Here is a 17,618-nt window from a genome sequence, read left to right as displayed (position 1 = left end):
ATACGGGGGAAATTCGGGGTCGATGTGTGCGCCGGTGCGTGAACGGATGCGCCGTAGCGTGCTTTGATTCGCTGAGAGGAGTGGATTCGCTTTGCATTTAAATTTATACTTTGCTTATATAGTATATAGTTACTTATAATAAAGAGAAAATTCATTTTAAAATTTTGAATTTCGAATCTTCAACTACTGAAAAATCTCATTCGAATCAAGACAAACTTGAATCGAAAGGCTAAAAAGACCCATTCAACGTTAATGCGCCCATAAAACAACACCTCGGTCGTGCACTTTCCAGCGATTACTCCTCGGCAGCACCTTTTCCAAAGGTAATTGATAAATTAAGTCTCGCTCTCTCTCTCTCTCTCTCTTTCTCTCCCTGGGCTCTAAACTCGCTCGCGCGAGAGGATCTCTATGCAAATGACGCTCGTGCCGTCATCAGCCTAAATAAAGCCTTTCGCGTCGGCGCCGGATACTGCTGCAGTGTGGAAGCAAGACAGCTGCAGTCGTTCTCTTAATTCCCCGATAAATCGAAGATCTATTTCTGGCGCTGGTATATTCTCTGTTTACTGGAAAACAGGATCGACGCCTTAATGACCTGCTCTTGTTATTTTTTTTCCTCCGAAATAAGATTTCGATTTTTTCCCCGCAGCAGCTCCTTTCGACTCGGAAGAGTTAGTGTTACGAGGTGTTTTCGCGGGAAACACGACGGCGGCTATAAAATTAATTGTCTCTGCACCTATTGAATCGCCTACTGAAATTCACACAGGAAAAATCGACCAATTATCCTAACTACACTACCGATGGAGTTTCACCTCGCCGTGTTACGTAATCATCGAAAACCCTTTCCTCCGTCCCTTAAATGGAACATGTAAGTGCCATCAGTGCACATCTCTGTCTTAGGCGAGAGAGAGAGAGAGAGAGAGAGAGAGAGAGAGAGAGAGAGAGAGAGAGAGAGAGAGAGAGAGAGAGAGAGAGAGAGAGAGAGAGATAGAGAGAGAAACCCGTTTTCCCAAGCGTGGGTGTGATCGCGTCGCGCATAATTATGCGGCTGCTTTATGCAGGCCACTGCGTATCGCCGGGCATCGGGAAGAATGGGACCGCGCGCGTGCGAGGGTGAAACGTGGGGATGAATTTTAAGCAGGGGGAGGCGGAAAAAGTGCCTTCTGTACTGTTAGAGGCGCTGAAGACGCTTGCGGAAAGGACTTACGGTTCGCTGGGATTTTTCTTGAATTTCGCATTCGTTCGGATAAAAAGAGCTGCGACGAACTGGTTCGATATTTAGTTTGTAATAATAAAATAATTCTAAAATGGTATTTTCTCATGCGATAAGTTGTTGGACTGAAAATTTCAACATCTTCGGTAGGAAATTAACCATTTTTGTTGGTTAACGTGTTAATCAAATAAAAGCCTTTTCGGTCATAATTAATATCAAAACTTTGGTTAATGCATCTATAATTTTATAACCATGTATTCAATTATGTTGATATTAAAATGAGTTTGTGTATTATCAAAAAATTCCTATCTTCATTTTTAACTCCAAAATTAACCAACGACTAGCTAAAACATCGTTGACATTTTTACTAGGGTGCATAGGTCAATAGCTTGTTTTTTTTTTAAACATCAATGAAAAAACAAGAAAAGATTTGGTCAATAACATTCTTTAGGAAATCAATAAAAGTCCATGGGAAAGACACACAATTATAGTACACACGCAGATATTTGCATGACAATGAAGCAACGGTATACACTAAAGCAACTTTGTAAACATGTTTATCCAATTTTCACCGACAAGCTCCGACACGACGTCGAGAAAAACGCAATAAAGGAAACGTGTTCAGTAGTATCAGTCAGAGCCTAACCAGACGCGACAAGCTCGCTTCTCCCTGTTTACAAATTCCTCGCGAATTCCAGTCGAAAAATACGAAAATTCCTCTCATATCCTCCAATAAAACATCTCTTCGTACCCACAAACGAACACGGCTCACCACAAAAATAAAAGACTCGCCGATACGCTTTATCCTCCGAAACTCGCGCGCACGTGTGCACCAGCAAGCGAATTCCGCCAGATTTAGGGAAAGGCCCTCGATTTTATCGCCTAAAAATAAAAGCTGCGCACCGCTGAAAAGCCGCATAAACGAGAGGAAATAAAAGGATCGAATCGGCGCGCGGACGTTTCCAGCGCCGAAAAAATCCGGTTCTCACGTCGCGCCCGTTTCCACGCTCTGCGCAAGAGCATTATCTCGCCGCGCATTCTCCATATGCACGTACACACGTCGTGCATCGAAAGGCAATTATCAGCCGGGGTTATAAATAGCGGCGCGGGCCCTTCCCTTTTATTCGTTCGGCTCGATTTTTTCCTTGAGAGAAGCTTTGTGTACATACTCTTTTCGACGGCCGCGGAATTTTTAAGTTTCGAGCTTGCCGCGAGAGTTGTGATTATGCTATCGGCTTGTTTGCTCTAAGAGTTACTCTGGTTAGCTCTAATTGCTATCGCCAGGAGGGCTGATACATTCTGAACAGCTGTAGAGCTTGTTGCGAGCATCTGTTGGAATCTGCATTAATTGTCTTGGCAATCGGTTAAGGAAACCTGCTGGGGATACGAGACAATAGAGGCCGATCGACTGTGTAGTTTATCAACGTTGATTATTTCGTTATTTACACACTATTAAAAAGTAATCGACCCTTCATATTCGGATTTTCTCCAGGTTTTTGGTAAACAAAGCCATCATCAAGCCTATACCATCCTTCAGCTCTCGAACTATAATTTTCGTCCCATATCCTAACATCTCCATAATTCTCGGGTCCTCCAACGTTCGTTGCTCCCCAAAAAACCGCACGTATAGCCAAACGACGAAAAAAAAGGGACGATTCACTTCTGAGTCACGGGGAGAATCGAATACGAAATCGCTCGCGGTTTAATGAATTTTAATACCACACACACGCACGCACGCAACTGGATTCCTCGAGACTGTGTAAAGCTCGCTGCTTTAGAGCGAATAATTTACCGAGATTTTTCGGAATATCGCTGCAGCGGGAGGTTCCTGAACTTTGGAAGACCACGAGAGCGTTATAATCGTGAGTAACAGGTGCCCTGAGTCACTCTTTCTCTCTCTGCTGGACAACGTATAAATAGTAGCTGGTTTTCGCATCGAAATTTCGAGGCGCCTTTGATTATTCTCCTCCTATCCCTGCAACAGTCCCGCGGCCCTTCTTCTTCTTCTTTTTCGCTCGAATAAAGTCGATCGCTCTCAGCTTTGATATAATAAGACTGTTACTCATTCGTAATCATCGTCTGCATTTTTCATGAGGCCACTTTGTGTGTGTTTTTATAATTTGCATGGGCAGCCGATTGCATAATGAATCTACGGAGAAGACCCTACTTTTTTTGCTCAATCGTGGCGAATAATTTTCGTCGCGATTATTGGGACGATAATACAGTGCCGTAAAGGGCCCGGCATTGAATATTAATTTCGAAACGATTGATAAAACCTGCTCCGTATAAACACGCCGCGGGTAATTACTCCGAGAAATCTTAAGTGCGTCGCGCGCAAAAGCAAGCGTTTCAAAATTTTAAAATAGGGACAGTGTCGTTCGCGCGTAATGTGAAAATTCCGTAAGAGGTTAATACCCCCTCGAGTTTTCGTAAGCTCGTTAAGATATGCGCGAGCGAGAGGCTAATTTTTCGATCGGGTGATTAAAATATTCTCCGCGCCGTCAATGTTAAAGAAGAACACATTGCGAAAGTAATATAACGGCTGCTCGTCTAAATACTTTTGGAGGTTTTTTTCCGAATAATTATCTTCGCGTGTCCCATCGTGACGCATTAAAGCCCAAAAGTGGCCGGAGAGTTGCGACAGCGGAGTATAATTCAAGTACGAAGGAAAGTGAGATAATAAAAGCGCGGGGAAGGTCGCCTTAAAAAGCGAAAAGACGCACGAAAAATCGGCCGGTTGTACGAAGGAAGCGACAAATTCATCTCCGGGAATTTTTGCCGATTTATCGGCTCAATACATCGGTACATCGGCTGTAAAAGTGAAGCCTCTTCTTTTGTGTGGGGAAAAACAGATGTGATAAATATGGACGATAAACTCGCGGCGTTTGTATGCAAAATGTCGAGGAAAAAGTCTTGACCGAGCGGCGAGCGCCGATTTATGATACCTTAAAGGTAGGCTTCACGAAAACGGGAAAGACTGTGCGAAAGTGAAGGAAATATTGTAGAGTAAAGAAAGAGCAGTGCGCGTAAAAGCCCTTGAGAATTTTTTCCCTCGTTTTTGGAAAAAATTCGGCAACGACCTGCGACTCGTCGAGTCTACAAGGTAACAGCTGCCATTGAAAAATACAAAATCCCGATGTTTATTTACTACAAGCCTAAATTTTCGTCCCCAGCTTACGCAACGTCGAACCGACTCTAATAGAGATCGGTAAAAGTAAAAACCGATCGGTATCGATACATATCGCCGATCTGACAAGCGCCGCCTGATGGACAGTTATGTACACGGTCACCGGTCATTTTCGATCGATTTTGTCCCAAGCGTTTCACCGTTCACTCGCGCCTTTGTGAAACGCGTACACGTTGGGTAATTACGTCGCGGCGCGTAAGAACATGGAATTCTTCAAACCTATCGGCTATACATAAGGCGCGGGCTTTCGACAGCCGGAATTTCGCTCTCGAATAAAAAGCGTTCCATAATCCAAATCGAGATTATAAACGCTGTAAGGATAATTTAGTAAATAGACGCAATTAAAAAGGCCGCGAGCTAAAATTTAAATTACATTCCGCATCAATTCAGCATCTCCAATTACCCGGCAAAAGGAGCACCGCACGGCGATCTCCGCCTCGCCGCCAACAAATCCCTCGATCCAATCTAAAAATACAGTTCCCCATCCCCCGACACTTGCACCTCTCCCGTACACTAGTAGCCCCAGCGCAACAACGACCGCATCTCTCGCCCGCCCATACTCAAAACGAGCACCAGGAGCGTATGCACACTCGGCTGCTGAAGCATAGAGAAACGCGCGTCGAGGGATAAAGGAGTAAAAGGAAGAAAAAAGCAAGACTGACCTTCGTCGGCCTTGCCGCAGCTCTCCTCGCTCTTTCTCTTTCTCTCTAGGTATATATATATATATATATATATATATATATATATATATATATATATATATACACACACACACACACACACACACGTCCCACAAGGATTTCCCCTTCATTATGTAGCCCCGCTCGCGCGCGTATGGAAGATACGTCCGCGCAGAAGCTGTGCGCGTCATTTTTTCCCGATCCTCTCCGCACCGGACTGCCTGATTTACGAGGGTCATTATTTCCCGCGACGACAAAAGTCCTCTCTCTGAGCTATTTTCGGAGCGGCGAGAGTTAATTAGTCATAAAGCGGCCCGAATCATTGTAATTTCGTGTGTCTCGGAAAAATCCCCGTATTCGCGTGTAAAATATGCACGCCATACAGTAAGGAGTAGCTTTTACGCTCCTCTCTCGTTCTTTCCTTCGCGGCTTCTCTTTTAATGGGCCTATACTCCGTTAACCTAGTGCTCGGCATTTCGCGCGGACAAGCCCTTTTTTCCGTCTCGGGAATGCGGCGCGTATATTACTATACGGCCAGTAGGCTTTGTTTTCGGGTAATGGATTTTCCGTATTTATGGACTGGGAGAGAAGCTACGGAGGAGATTTTGCGATTTTGCATGTAAGGCTTTGAGACGCGCCGACAAGTTCGTAATTCGCGGCTTTTATCACAGATGTGCGCCGGAGTGGTAAGTTAGTTTAATGAAAATTAAGGGACTGCAGTGTATGCGGGAATGAAGACTCACAGTATAGAGATGCGCAGCTGCAGCGAGACACTCACCTGGAACAAAGAAAAGCGCAAAGTGTGTTACTATCTTCCTTGAAATATGTACAACGTATAAGCTGAAGCAAATTGTAATGTAATGCAAATGAAGGAGAAACTCGACTGTACGAAATAATTGCTTTTAATTGTAAGAATCCCGCCGGAGAAAAACAACATCTCTCGGCCGAAAGAGAGGAATCCTCGTCGCCCTCGTTATCAGCGAGCGTGTAAAAACCCGCTTTTATCGGCCACGGCGATCGGCTGTGTTCTCCTCCCCCCTCCACCGTTTACGATCGCGCGCATGATTGATGATAATCGCCCTTACCGTTAATTTTTGCACAGCAGGTTGATTATGCCGTGTACGCACGTCGTCGGCGGATTTTTACGGGACGACTCCGCAGCGCGAGAGACAGTTTCGTAACTCCCGGCGTTTAACGTTTTAATCTGACCGAATTTTCGGCTCGAGACACTGTTACGCGAAGCGGTAACTCACGATTTATGTGACCCGATTCGAACGAATCGAGAACTCGAAATATCGTGGAAGAGGAGGAGGAGTCATTCTCACGCGCGTCACGAGCTGTAACGATTAGCGACGTTAGGGTACAATAGTCGCTAATTGTAACGATTTACTGCCCGTCGTTAATTCGCTGTAAATTAGAGGCTGATGGATACGTTTTCGCACATCGGATTCCGACGATCTCGTTTATTAATATTGATGAATCAATTACGAATCTGCATAATTGAGGCCTGCGACCAGTTCGACAAAAAAGTGCCTTAAATATAAAACCCAATTATCGCATTACCAGCTGCTCGACTCGCTCCCATCAATATTAATCGTCGATTATTCGCCGACAAAAACAAACCAGTTCTAGTTTGATTTCGTCATCGTAGGCTCCCGAAAAAGGCAGAACCTGCACATTCTTCTCTATGAAACAACGCGAGAAGGAAACTATGGCAAAAATGTAACCGTAAACCCAATGTACGAGAGCGACTATAATCGTGATTTTAAAAAAAGGAGAACATCGGCAGCAATACACGGATGAATCGCCCGGGGGTACGATCGGTGCAAAAATGCGCTCGCGCAATGCGCGGGACTCTGACTCGCGCCGATCGGCATTTTTGCCGCTCGCGTTTCCGGTTAGTCCGGTTCTTTCCCTCGGCGCTTCTCTCTCTCCTGATGCGAGAGGAGAGTCTGTGCGCGTGTAGGTACACGACTGCTCGCTATTGCGCGGGCATATCGCGCGGTAATGGGTCGAGCATCCGGAAGCGGAGAAGTGTAGCAGAGTGTGGAGATTGTGTTGTGTAGTGCGCAATGTTTGCGCACGGGAAGGACGAGCGAGCGAGTGCGTGTTCCGTTGCGTAAACTACATTTGAATTTCCCGCCAAATCTTTGCTTTTCTCGAAGGTTCTCGGTTTTATTTTATTGTAGGTGCACCATCAATTTGAGTCAAGAGCCCTCAAGCGTCTTTTTTGTAACCAGTGTCACGAAACACGCGATCTTGAGCATAAATACAATACAAACCCTAATCCAAGAACTTCCTTCAATTTCCGAGACTTCCAAGTACGTGCGTCTATGCGCGGCCGGCTCGGCGAACCGATTTCGAATTCCAGAGCTTGGCGCGCGCAATATCGGGCGCGAAATCTCCCTCTACTTTATGCACTCCCGCGCGCGAGCTGCGACGATAGAACCGACTCCTCTTCTCGTATAATGCGCGCACGTGCGCAGCCCGCAATAATGTGCGCTTTTGTCGCCATCTCCGACACTTATGCGTTCGTCCTTTTTTTCTAGGTTAGGTACGTTATTGTCGCGCGTGCGCGAGAGAGATAGTAGTCGGCGAGGGTGTATAACGAGCGGCGATTGTTCGAGGAAGAGCTTATATTTATCGAGACTATACACTTTAACGGTTGTAAGTAATAGGATTAGTGCAACCGATTTTTCATACCGATTTCTGCGTTGCCAGCTTTTGATCCTAGAAATTGGTGCGGCTATTTATAGGGTCGGTTAGACACGCGTTGCGTAACGCTGTATCAGAAGTGCGCCCAGAGTAGATTACTACCGGCTTCTCTCGCGAGTGGCTTTAAAAATCGTGTGGTTTCCATGGTTAATGAACGCAACCATTGAACGCTCATAATCGGCGAGTGGACAAAAGTTATTACTTTCGTTTGCGGTATAGTTCTCTGCGGTGACCACTTATGAAAGATACCGTTTTAATAGATTAGTCGGGTGGAATTGCGTTTACATACACGGTTAATATCGTTTTGAAATGGATTGTTGTACTTTGTGCCGATTTTTCCTATATGATGTATATAATTTCAAAATAAATAATTTGAAAAAAATTGGAAATATACGACCTGGCAATAGTTTTCTTGATTCGACGCGTGAGTCAGGATTTACTAGTTCCACACGGGACTATCTTAGAACAGAAATAAAATGTTTGATAGTAAGGGCTATTTTGCAATAATTTCATCACGACTATACGCATACTATCTATCTGGACCAGAGACGTTTGTGCGACTTCGCATTTTGCAGTTCAGTGAACATTGGTGTCTTGAATAGTTAACAGCTATTATTTTTAAACAAACTGTATCATGTCAACTCACAGAAGACTATTGGATTCGGAAATTTTCTTCGTCGGCAAATTATTCCTCAAAAGCGACAGTTTCAGCCATTTGACTTATCTACTGTGCGACAAGAACGTCACCAAGAAGAATTGCGAAATCGTCCAAGATACTCAGCCTCGGAAATCTTGTCCCGTAACTTTAAAAGCTGTTGATCAGAGACACAACACCGTTGACTACTATGTGAATGTCGTACCATTCAGTAGCACGAAAGTTGCCATCATATGCTGATGTGGAGCGGTCTAATGCATACGACATCAAAACTATTGTTGATTTTACTACTTGTGAACTGAGCACTGATTTTGATTTAGTTTTTTTATGATCGGCCCAATTTTATATCTTTGGCTGACTAATAAAGAAAACAAATTTTATGAGAAATTCCGAAAGTTTGTAATTGATGCTAAGAGTACTTTCATTCACTATTCGGGTGTAGGATTGAATTATAATTTCACTGATAAATATACAGGGTTTCTTCCGATTATGGCCAACTCGGGCCACGTAGTTCTTGAGCAGGTATTCAACGTCACCCAGTATGTTCCTGTACGAATTTCTCATAACACTGCTGATCGACTGCTTATAATCAAGACTGATTATGGTAAGTAAATAGTCAATTCATTATTAAATTCGTATCCATCGATGACATGTACCACTGATAACTGTTATATAACTTTATTTCACTGTAGAAAAAAAGTTACATGATAGTTATGTTAAAATTAATCAAAAATTGATAAAAAAATCAGTAATATGCATATAAAACTTTTTCTATGAAATTTAAACCAAATCCCCTCATTCATGCCATTACTAATGTACTTTTAAACAATATCCTAGAGTTAGAGCTCATTTGGGCTATTTGTTCCTTTGGAATCTTACGGTCAGTGAATTATGGACTCCCTACTATACGTAGGTGTATTATAGAGGTATATAGAAGGTCTAAACCCATCAAAATAAAGGTAATTATGTCTAAGAATAGCAAACAAAATTTGGTTCATTTATATAAGTATTTATAAAATTTTAATGAAAATTTTTGATTTTGATTTCAAAGGGCGAAGGTGTTTTTATAGGGATAGCAAAGGCCAATCACTACGTAATCGAAGTGGCTCGATTTGATCAGGATGGTATAATCTCAAAATAAACGCGACGATGAAACAACAAGTAGATGCCTCCGTAGTGAGTCTTTACAATCCCGCTGGTGGTGGGTGTCTTATAGCGGTTGGAAGTTAAAATGCCCCGAACAACGGTACGGACTTGTATCACGTGTTGAAGGTCAGCGATAAGGGAGAATTCGCTGGAACTGTGCGAATCGAGCGATCCCCATCTTGCAAGGAAACTTCGGCTTTGAAGGTGTTCGAAGACGAGAGAAACGAGTACTGCTTGGCTATTGCGTGCAGCTTGAATCAAGGTCTGAGTGATTCGCGAGTGGAAAACCCGCAGTTCATAGACCTCGTAATCAAATGCTTCACCGATAACGACTTTACAATCACCAAACCGTTGGCTTGATCGTCTTTGGTCTTGTATTATGACAGGATATAACTGTACCTATGCAACAAACAGTTTCAATCATTTACACCTTAGTTCTCCAAATACTTCTAAACCAGTAATCCAGCTGATACCTCTGACCTTTTCATCTAAGGGTCAGAACAAATTTCAATCTCTTCTTACAACGAAGCAAAAATTTCCTCATCGCACACGACCAATCCTCGATATTTTTCCAGTGAACGAAATTCCCATATCCCATCATCAGCTATAAGCAGTAGTAGCCGCAGCATCATGTGAACCACCGCCACCACACTCTCATTCCGCACATCCCGTGCAATCCAAGAACAACAGCAGCAGCGGCAGCAACATCACCCACACCGCGGAGTGCATTGCAGCGATCGATTGCCCGGCGCATGAGTTACAAATTGCACCATAAACGTAAAAGCCGCCTCTCGTTTAATCGGCTCTCCTCCTCCGACACTCTCGCGTAACCCCATAACCGCGGCCGTCTCTAACCCACTTCTCGTCCTTGATTTCGCAACACTGCAGCCGAGCTTAGCGCACGACTCGAGCCACATCCCATTTTTCCGACTCTTCGAGAGAAACAATGCACGACACGAGAGTTTATATGCTAGCTAGCTATATTCTCAGCTCATGAGAGAGCCGATTTTTCGGATATTATACCGATTTGTGTATTTACGTGTACACACAAAGCTTTCTTGGAACGAGAACGACTCGAGAGCGTAATTGCACGTCGAATAATTGTTTTACGCTTTGATGCTAAGTAGTCGTTTATGCAAACTGCGTTTTTCCATTCCCCCGTTTCTTCTCCTCTGATACACGCAGAAGTACTGGAATGCGAGACGAGGCGATTAATGACAAATTTTATTGGCATTGTTATATGCCTACGGTAGCCTATGGTATAATTCAAAGTGACCTCAGCAGTCGTATAACGAGGGAAAACGCACCAGCTTACGCTTGTAATCCAACAGTTCGTATATCTCTCTTTCTCGATCCGTAAAATTTATACATCTTCGCGGCCGAGGGAACGAAGCCCTATACACCGCAGCGCCGTCTCCCGCACGATAATTCGAAATTATGCAAATAATGTCTCGGTAGCCGCCGGTAGAGCGGCGTATATTGATATGCATCTGGATCACGAGGAAAAATTCCCTCTCTTTCTCCCGTCAGAAAAAGGGCGGAATAATTATCGCGTGCGAACAATACTTACGCGCTTTCGCGCTGAGGTGTCGTGACCGCGCGATTTTTTCTCGACGCCGCCGCGCGTTTCGTCGGCTGATGAAAAACTCCTTTCGTATTTTCACCGCTCAATTACGAGAGAGGCAGTAGCGCTCGCGCGAGCGCGGGCCTTTATGTAACTCGAGCGCCGACTGCCGTGTGAGAAAGAGAGAAAGGACGCGAGAGACAGAGAGAGAAAGAGTTTCATAACCCGTGTGCGGTTGTGTCTAGCCGTCCAGGGTTACGATACTGCTGCTGCTGCTGCTGCTGCTGCTTTTTTGCGTCTTCTTTTCTTTGGCGAATTACTTCTTTTTTTTTCGAGAAACTTTTTTCGACACTGTATCTTTGTATAGTGTCGTTGTACGAGCGATGAACCGGTATAACTGTACATGTATAGAGAGGCGCGAGGAGAAGAAAAAGTCTTACACGGCGTCAATATTCATCAAAGATAACCCGGAGAGTGAGAGTCGAGACTCTCGATTTTTAATAGCCGAGCGAATCTTCTTCTTCCCGGCGAGTCAGGTGTCAGCATCGCAGGATTATACTTTGCGAAATCCTCTCGCCGCGGCGAATTTTATAATGGCGATGAATAAGCGAGTGCGCGATTAATATGATTAAAATTTCGATCCGCTGATCGGATTAAATGAGAGAAGTCGAACTTCCCGCGGGATCCTAACGGTATTTCGTACGCGTCACGTCTGGGATTAATCCAATTTTCGTCGAATGCTTATTCTTAGATGGAGAAAATGAAGTTAGTTTTTTTTTAGACTCATTATCGAGATCAAATACTAGATGAGTGGAAAAGAGCACAACTCGTAGAATCACCTTACAGACGAGCGTGAAATGATGAATTGGTTATGGATTACGATAAAGGCTAATTATTACGGTTCGATTTCACTCGATCTAATAAAGGCTACACTATCCCGTTCCACGAAGTGAGAGGCATAACCGATTTTCCGTTTTTAACGCGCGTGTGCCATTACATTCCTCTCTGGGCCATCGAATTAGAACTAATTCCTCCGACGATGATTTTTTCCCCGAACAGCAGTAAAAAGCGCGCGCAAATCTATACCAAAATTGCCGCTTGTACGTATATACATGCGCCTACTCTCGATTTCGTCAACGTTTCCAGCCGAAGAAAGCGACCGTAAAGCAAACGTCTCCGAAAGAGGCAAAAGAAAAAAAATAACAATTCCCAAAGTCACGCGCACGACAAGCGCGATTGATCGATTGTGCGAGTATAAGTGTGTGCGTATGTGTGTTCGGGTATACGCAGGAGTGCGGATGTGTATCGGCATTTCGTAACGGCGTTCTGGTTATGCTCACCGAGAGAGCAATTCGTGGGATTACTCTTTGCGATATAGAAATTGAGCGAACGCCGCGCGAGAGTGACTATTATTGGTGGATTGAGGTCGAGTGTGCGCCGGCGAAATTCTTTTTCTCTCGGGGCTATAGAGGAAAAATCCCGATGGTGCAATGCAGCACAACTACGTGTATGATTCGTCCGTATGACTGTGCGCGCGAGTGTGAGAGAATTGCGCCGAGCTGTATGGCTTTTGTGCGGAAAAATCGGGCCTTGATTGCGCCGAATGGGTTATCGGTTGCGCGAAGATGTGTGTGTGTAATATTCAACGTATACCGATTTCCAAGGAAGCGTTACTCCTCGAGAAAATCGGCTTCCCATTGAGAGATCGGTAAAAAATCGGCGAAAGTCGTCCCGTCTAAAAATAGCCTGGCATATCATCCCCGAAGAATCCGAATAATCGCTGCAGCAGCCCAACGACCGCAGAGAACGAAACGGAAAGCCAGCATCGAGTAATCGAGTCCAATCCGCTCTTCACCGCAACGACATACCACCAGACGCTTGTATGTTCCGCGAAAGAGGCTAGCCAACGACACTGGCTATTCCCCCGCGTGATTCAACGTCGCCGCACGTCCACTATACTCGAGATCCCCATTGACGCGTTTATTGCATCGATTCTTCCCGTCCGCGCGCGGATATGCAGCCAAGCGCTGTCCCTCTTTCTCTCCAACGGCTCTGACTAATGCCGGGAGGACGCTTGCGCGCAGCGACACGCGATTGTGCAAGGGATTCGCCGCCGCTCGGTCGCAAGGTCTCGGTTATATTGCGTGCGCGGAGCACGCAGGGACTGCTGACGAAAGGCTGATCGACGATTTATTTTTGCTGACGATCGCGTCGTTGAGCAAGGGAGGAAGCTGGCTTTTTTGCGCGCGATCGATCGCACGCGTAAGTCATGGCTTACCGATCTCGGAGTGCGTAGAGAAACGAGATCGGCGCGGCTACGCAATTTGTTTTTAGAAAGCGTAAGCGCGAAATTTGCATCTCTCGGTATAATCCTATCGCAGCCCAGGATCGTTCATTATAACTCAATCAGGCCGAACCGATGGCTTTGTTTACGAGACGACGACAACGATATATCGATTTCACCGCGGTGTACGTATAGAAGAGCCGATTTTCACTTGCGCAGAACACAGAGATAACGAGGCGACGATCCAATTAAAATTGCGAATTCGTAGTCGACGGAGAAATTCGATTTGAATTCGCGCTTTTTCGTCGCTTGTCTACAGGGTCATCTTTTCTCAGACCTATTTTCCCTTCTGCATGTGTAGCTATTGGCGCGAACGAGTATCGACGGCGCCGATCGCGATTATCCGCATGCGGATGTCGTACCAGGCCGTGGAAATGATTTTTGCTTCTGACCTTTTTGCGCGTCTGTGTTACGTGATACACTACTCAGATAATATAACCGAATTTCGAACGCGATCCAGTTCACGAGATTTGCCATTCGCACACGGCTTTGCGGAAGAAAAATCGGTGTACGTCTTTATGCAACCCATATACCACTAGTGTACCGAAGAATGATTAAATTAACCGTTGTATGACTTACGTCGATCGATCAGAAGCAATATGGTCATTATCCTCCATACCGATCATTAATCTCGCGACAAAAGTCAGCATTATGTGACGCGGAAGGAAACGCGATCGCGCATCCGCTCCTGCAAAAAAAATCACAATGCCGATTCAATCAGAAATCGACAGCTCATCTTCGTGCGCTGAGCGAAGAGCGATAATGTCCCAATTAGCGCGGGTGCGAAGAGTTTCTTTTTTATCCCTCTCTCTTGCGCGATTTCACTTTGAAAAATATCGAGCGCCGAAAGCGAGAAATAATTAATCCGTCGATTATAATATTTGGTTTATACAATCTAATTCGAAGGTATTAATTATTCAAAGTCTGAAAATGTAAAAGAACACGCGGCGCTTATAGTCTGTGTGTAAACTTTCAAATCCCGAGTCCAAATATATTTATAAAAATTCAATTAAAAATCCACCTGTTGAGAGAAACACAAGTCACACAACTCGCGGCGCATCCATCAAAACTCTACGACCCAGTTACCTCTTCCTACATAATAACATATAAACTCGGACAAGTCTAGCGATGCGGTAGGCAAAAGCAGGCGCCATAACGGAACGAGAAGACGTCGGAGCACGCGTAGCGAGCGTCATTAAAAGCGGCGTGGAATGCGACGGTTTTTCGCCGCGTGCCTCAGTCCGCACTTTGCGACACTGACCGCCAAGCGGATTTTCTTTTGTACTTACGAGCGAACGACAATGTAAATAGCGGAAGCCAGTTGCGTGAGTTCCACTTTTTCTCTCTGGAACGTGCGAGTATCGATTATTAAAAATTCTTGCTGCCTCTCGTGCGGAAAAATTAGTAGGGGAGCCTATCGACACTTTCTAAATGAATAAGCGCGCGAAATTCAAAATCGGCGAAATTTCAACCGATCCTGCACCTTGAGCTCCGGAGATCGACGCTCTCGATACTGCAGTCGCGCGGCGATTGCAGCGCCACCACACGTGTGTGCAGTACGCGAGAGAAGGACGGCGCCGCACACACGGAAAAAGGAGAGTGCGAGTATTATAGTTAGTTACGGCGCACGTATGTGTGCACTGTGCTCGACTTTCTTCGCAGGAACGCGCGACGACGTGCGTGCGATTTATACTTGCGTGCATGCGCGCAAGTTACTCGAGTAGCGAAATGAAATCGGCCGGTGCCGAGTTTTGAAACGTAGCGGCGCGAATTTCGAACCGATTTTTAGAGCGTGTATAGCTTTGGAAAATTTAACCGACCGGATATACTGTCCTTGCGAAATGGTATTTTTATATGGATGTGTGTTGAGGAGGAAATCGGGTGACGCTCGAACGTGATCAGCTCCACGCCGCGAGGAATACATTTGTTTTTCTGGGCCAAAGCTGGCGACATTGATTTTCAAAAGTTGCGCCGGTCGTGTCGGATATGGAAAGTTTACAGTCGCTATGTTTCTTCCTTATGAAAAAGTATAGAACGTTTTTAATGATACCTGGAGAACAAATTATTGCGTCAAATTGGTTAAAAGAAGACGTCCGTCACTCTAATTCGATCGATTTTTTTCATCGAACCTCCAGCGCTCGGGGCTATATAAAATAATACCACTACCAAAAATCGATTTTTCTCCGCCGAGATCATCTAATATGCGCAAGGTAAAAGTTACGTGGGCTACGCGTACTCTAACGCGCGCATCGCGCGCTCGGCTGTACGCATAATGCGCCATTCACCGGGCCATTTTTTCCCGAATATTCATAACGAAAAGTGAAAATCTGTAATTATCCGAAGCGAAAAATGGTTCGATCGTTGTCATATCGCTTTGCATAATTAACCCACCGACGACGACGACGAACATTTGCATACACACATCATACTCGTCCATAGTGCATAAATCCTTCCTCGCCACACACACAGACACACACATGCAGAGATAAATTCGTCTCCTCTTTTCGATCACGAAATCGAGTCGTGAATGAGGAAAGAGCGACGTGTATATAACCCACAGAGAGCCGAGAACGCAATGTGAGAGACAGCGCAGGATAGAGGAGAGTGGCAACGGAGGCCGCCGCCGCGTTTTTTTCCGATCCCGCGCACTCGCGAGCAAGCGAGCGAGCGAGAGAGAGGATCACGCCGAGAGACTTTCCCTTTTGGCTCAGCGCGGCTGTGTATGTGTGTATGTGTGTACACGCTCGTGAAGTCGGCTCTGTGCGCATACGCGCGTGTCGTTACACGGAAAAACGCGCGCGGAACCGATGTCGATATTTTGGAGTATCGGTAATCGGCTCGCTCCGATTTTTCGCCCGAATTTCTTATCTCAGACAGGTTTACGCTATATACAGATATGATATAGCGTTTAACGAGTTGTCGATACGACCGGAAAATAAATCGGCAGTAAACAGGCAATAATCGAATCGCGGCGCGCATGTATCCGCGGCTGTCTGCATTATACTTTCCCTTTTAAATCAAGTGCAACTAACCGAGACAGAATCGGAATCTTCGGGCTCTCGAAGAAAGAGAGCATCATCGCCGCAGACAAAGCGAGGAGGGAGCTGAGAAACAAACGAGAATAGGGTATTTAATTTACCGTAAATACGATCGCGGGACGGAAAAAATCGGCAAAGTCGTTACGATGCCCGTATCATACGACTATATGCTGTGTGCCTCGCAACCGCGAGTGTATAATGCGAAGATAGGCCGAGGGATCCGCGCTTTATGATTGCTCGTAAACCGAATATATTTTTCGCTCGTCTGCGAGAAATTACTCGATGATTTAGCGTCGGATGGAAAATCGGTAAAGCGTATCATCGATTTTTACGTATATCGAATAGACACAAAGTAGCACATATCCGAGCTTCAATTTCTCGGTCGGAAAAGAATACACCCATACGTGCAGCGTAAGAAGAGGAGAAAACGAGAGACGGCCACTCCTCGCTGCATTTTCACCACGGGGCGCAAGCGCATAACGACTGCTCCACATTGCACGCGTGCATGCATGCACGTATGGCCTTATCTCGGCGGCGATATCGAAAAATAGGCGAGGTCCCGCTTACTCGCGCGCCGCCGAGGCGAAAGGAAGGTCGTCTCGTTCTCCCTCCCCCCCCCCCCCCTGATTGCTCACGCCTGTGATGTATATTATATTCTCGGCGATTTTCGGTCAGGTCGACCGGTGTGTACGTATGGGATGCTTCTTTTTCACGATCTTACTTTTTCGATAATTTCGTCCGGACTTGCGCAATATCGAGAGATGTGACTCGCCGGCGACATTGAAAGAGTTTTTTTCCGGAGGAATGAGAAAGCGAATCGTTATTTGTCCGGAATTTTAACGAATAATAAAATATATTTTAACGAGTGAAATTACGTCACGGAGATGAAATTCCCACGTCCTAGTTCTTTCTCGCGACGACGTCTGCCAATTTGCAAAAAGCCTAATTCAATAATGCACAATAAAGAGCTGCGGATACACCTCATCGCGTTTCTTTGTGCATCGTTGGGTAATAAGCGTCATAGCACAGAGAGCAGCGGAGAAATTGATCCCAAGCGATAAGCCGTCTGACTACCAGTT

At 45.3% G+C, this 17,618-nt stretch overlaps 1 protein-coding gene across 2 annotated transcripts in view; it reads right to left on the bottom strand.

The window, feature by feature from the left end:
* LOC100117884 overlaps positions 1-17,618 on the bottom strand; it is a 71,298-nt gene that overhangs the window by 46,572 nt on the left and 7,108 nt on the right. The gene's annotated exons all lie outside the window — the stretch shown is intronic.

Source organism: Nasonia vitripennis, chromosome 4, assembly GCF_009193385.2.
Source record: "Nasonia vitripennis strain AsymCx chromosome 4, Nvit_psr_1.1, whole genome shotgun sequence".
Taxonomy (NCBI): domain Eukaryota; kingdom Metazoa; phylum Arthropoda; class Insecta; order Hymenoptera; family Pteromalidae; genus Nasonia; species Nasonia vitripennis.
This window is presented reverse-complemented; position numbering and strand designations above follow the sequence as displayed.